The sequence below is a fragment of the Acanthisitta chloris genome, unplaced genomic scaffold, assembly GCF_000695815.1.
Source record: "Acanthisitta chloris isolate BGI_N310 unplaced genomic scaffold, ASM69581v1 scaffold6440, whole genome shotgun sequence".
NCBI lineage: Eukaryota > Metazoa > Chordata > Aves > Passeriformes > Acanthisittidae > Acanthisitta > Acanthisitta chloris.
In genome coordinates this window covers 5,793-10,263 of record NW_008653253.1, presented here as the reverse complement: position 1 = coordinate 10,263, position 4,471 = coordinate 5,793, and positions in this window count along the sequence as shown.

Here is a 4,471-nt window from a genome sequence, read left to right as displayed (position 1 = left end):
ACCTGATTGTGGAATTGATATGGACTAAAACTAACACCCTCACTTCTCCTTCCTTGCCACTTTTGCTTTTACTAGCTTGGTTTTTTTTAGTTAATTCACCAAATAGCCCCAAAAATGCTTGTGCAGGCACAAGGAAAAGGTAGGAGCAAGCAGTTAATGGAATCTGGAAAACTCAATTGAACATAATATGATCACAGAACTAACTACACAAGACAGAGCATAACTACAGGCAATAAAGAGGTAAAGCAGTTTCTTTCTCGGAGATTTGCTAGAAATAGATCAAACAACCAAGAGATACTTCAATTTATCTTCTTTCATGTTGGCATTTGGACCTGAACTGAGAGATTATCTTGACTTTGAGATAGTATGAGTTTTGACATTGGTATGTCAAAGCCTCTTCTCTCTCTCAAGTTGCTTTAAATTTAGGTTGCTTTTTCTGAAAAGGTCGTCTGCAGCCTGCTTTCTTTTTGCAAATGTATTGGAACCAGCCCTCTGAAGGCTGAATCCTCAAGCAGCACTTGAGACTACCTGCAACTTCAACTCAAGAAAAGGAGAAAAATAAATAAGTGAAGGCCACCACAGAAACATATAGCACAAGCAGATCACATACCAGATAACACCATAATTCAAATAAGCACTCATATGGATGGAGAACAGGTTGGTGAGAACACTGCCCACGTACTGTACCAGCTGTCAGCAATGCTCAGGAAATAGTAAAAGTTGGCACAGTAGCCCAGACGCAAAGACAAAAGGCCAGAGCCAGCACCAACCTACAGCCTACCAGTAACACAAGACATGAAAAAAGTGTTCAAAACAACAAACACTCCCATTACTGGCACTACTCTGCATTTCAACATTCCCCAAACACCCACATTTTAGGTTTTAGCACAACTTCTTAAGAGGACAATCTGCATGGTATTCTGCAATTTAAAGTCCTCCCAGAAATAAAAGTCTATATAAACACACTCATACTCATGAAAAGCACCACACCACAGGGCAGATACGGCAGCATGAAAGAACCACAGCAGATGTTTTATCAGTTTAGTGCCATCTGTGTCAGACTGATACCCTGCATTAGTCCCAAGAGACATGAATCGTGCAGAAACCCTGTTATATCTATCCCTTGGAGTCCTCCGTCTTTTTAAAGTGTCTCTCCACTCTAGGCACAAAGCTAGAGGAACAAAGTAATTTAGCCAAAGAATAACTTGAAACAACAAACTGTTAACTCAGCTTGACTAACTGTATTGGGTCTGGCTGAGATGGAGACAATTTTCTCCATAGCAGCTCTCAATGTTGTGCTGTGTACTGGTAACTAGCAAAGTGCTGATAACACCGCAGTGATAACACAGCAGTGCTTACACAGCATCAAGGCTGTCTCTCCTACATTCCCACCTCCAGAGTAGGCTGGGGGTGTGCAAGATCTTGGGAGGGTACATAGCCAGGACAGCTGACCCAAACTGACCAAAGGGATAGCCCATACCATATGACATTTGCTCAACAATAAAACCTAAGAGAAAGGAGAAGAAATTAGGAGAATCCATTATTTACAACATTTGTCTTCCAGAGCAACCACTAAGCCTACTGAAACTCTGCTTCCCAGGAAATGGCCAGGCATCACTTGCTTACAGGAAATAGAGAATAACATTTTGGGGTTTTTTTCCTCTATGAACACAATCTCTGCTTTATTAAACTGTCTTTATCTTGGCCCACAAGTTTTTTTCCATCTTATTTTCTATCTCTTGTCCTGCTGAGGAGGGGAATGATAGAGTGGCTCAGTGGAAAACTGACACCCAGCCAAGGTCAACCCATCATACTCCCTTGCAGTTGTTTTCCTCACACAGATGTTTCCAGCTCTGATAGTGCAGCCTTACACTCAACTGCATGATGGGCAGCAGGTATTTACAATACTGCTTGCAGAAATGATACGAAGACAACAGATTAAGTTCTAACAGCCAGATGCTGAGTCCTGCTTTCCTTGCAACTCTTCCATAGTTTATAATGGTACCAGAAAGGCCTCTCTTTCCATTGTCTCCAGCTTTTGTCTGGTACAAGGATCACACTGCACAGTTCATTAGTGCATGGATACCTCTAGAATATAAATCAGCATCGTACAATTCAATTTGCAACCTCACTGAGTAAAGAGCATACAGCAGAACATCAATTTGTAAGAGGAAAATGAGAGGAAATCATGAAGGAGACAGAAAGAATTACAGGACAGAAGTCACATGAATTACGTTTCACCAAAATCTCACCTTGTGAAAGTCCAGGTTTCCAGCCACGTCCAAAAGGAACTCAATTTTTCATTCTAAGATGTCCTTGGAACACTTTGAATCTCTATTTACTCTCACCCAAGACAGTATGTACCCAGTTCAGATCTACTGCGACTACACCTGACCTTAGTACATTGTTTACTGTGAACTCAAGATCCATACTAACTGGAGTAAGGTGAAACAAACACAAATAGGACCAGGAGTTTCAATGTCCACTTTGGGGCTGATTTATGCTTTCTTTTCGCACATCACACACCTTGACCTATCTACTCAGAAACAGGTGAAAATACCTCAGGACCAGTCAACCTTACCTGTGTGGACAGGAACTCCACTTAAGTCACTGTAGAACTGGAATCAACACTTTGAAGAACCATATGAACTGTTCACGGTAGCTTTGAACTGTCTTTAGGCATTTTAATAATCTTTACAAAATCTTTATCACTGAAATTTTGGTTACTTTTTCTTCCCAGTTTCTTTTAAATTATTCCAGCCATTATGTCTGGTCTAGCACATACTATTTTACATTTTCTCTGCTTAACAACTATATTAACAATAAACACTACTAATAGATTCATACTTAAGATTCTAGAAAGTTTATTGTCTGTATTATCCAGACACTAGAGTGTTTGTACTAACACAAAAAACACATATGAGAACAGCTCCCCTTCTCCACAGCTTGACAGAACATGGAACCATTTCTAAAGTCAGACCTGGATGAACTTGCTATACTGGTGCAGCTGCTTTGTGTGCTACCATCCACCTTGGCAAGCCAGCAGTGCATGCCAATGATGTGACTCTTAAAAAGATACTAGCACTTTGGCACCAAAAAAAAAAAAAGTGAGGCATTTTCAAAGCATTGCAAGCATGCCTCAAACAGAGACTGGCACATTTATGTAGTATGGTTAGTCTATAATACAGGTGTGGTTCTGTGAAATGCCATGGGATAGTTCCAAACATAAGAAATCATCCAGCAGAGAACAGGACTGAAGGCAGATTCTAAAAGCATCCTTCCTAGAGCACATGCATCACTTCAATCAGTAAGAGTTCCTTACAGATAAAACAGCAGATGCATCCCAACCATTACCATTTTCCATCTATCCATAAAGCTCAAGGTAAACGACAGAATACATCAGATTACAAAAAATTAAAGAATGAATTGTGAAAACAGTTTTTGCTAATACAAGATTTCCTTTGAAGTGCTTTTGAAGAATTATAATAACATAAAGATTTCTTCCTTTCCTACTACAGGATATTATCTCTTTGCCTTCCGAAAACAGTACTGACACAGGCAAGCATCTTTGCATCTTTTGCATCTTATGCTTTGCAAAACATCAGTTTTCCGGTGCAAAATGGAAGTAGCATGGACAGGGATGTTGGCAAACAGATTGAACATGACCAGAATTAGTTCACAAACAGAAGTATCATGCCACACAGACAGGAACTCTTTCGCAGCATCACAGAGTGAAGCTGGACTGATTCTAGCTCTCGGTTGCTATAGTGACAGATTTCTCCGTCCTTGCCATATGCTGCCCCTTCAGCTTTGCTTCCTCTCTTCCCTGCTTCAGCCAAATGCTTGGCTAGAGCAGCCTGCTGTACATGCAAGATCACGCAGTCACCACACATGCACATGTAGTGAAAAAAGACCCGCAGGTAATCTGACTCAGATCAATCACCATAGCAACCCAATCTTTTAGTCCCTAGATTTTAGCCTGTCGGGTATATTTATAGAGCAGCTGCAGGGCTCCACCCTCTCTGCTCCACTACTAAAGCTCCCAGCACTGCCCACTCTACAAACAAGCTTCACTCAGGCACAGGGGACTGCCTGGAGTCAACGCTGAAACCTACCCCTCCTGGGACCTGCAGGCCCTCAGGCTAGATGACAGCATACTATCTGCAACACGCTACACACCTCCTAGTCGGGGAGGTTTCAGAATACACCTTAAGCTGAGTACCAATCACAGCTGACAAAAACACTTTTATCCAGTACCCACAGGATGCTTCCACAGACATGCACTGCAGCTGCTCCTTTAGTCTTGCACAAAAAGGATGTGTGAAGTGTGCTAACACCACTGTGCAATCCTAACAGGACCTTGTGGGCAGCAGCAAACGCAGAGGAGTGTTTCCAGCAGGTCTAGTCCCAGGGAAAAACAGCTGTGCCCATCAGTAGGTATCTGAAAACCATGCAGAGAAATCAAGACCGA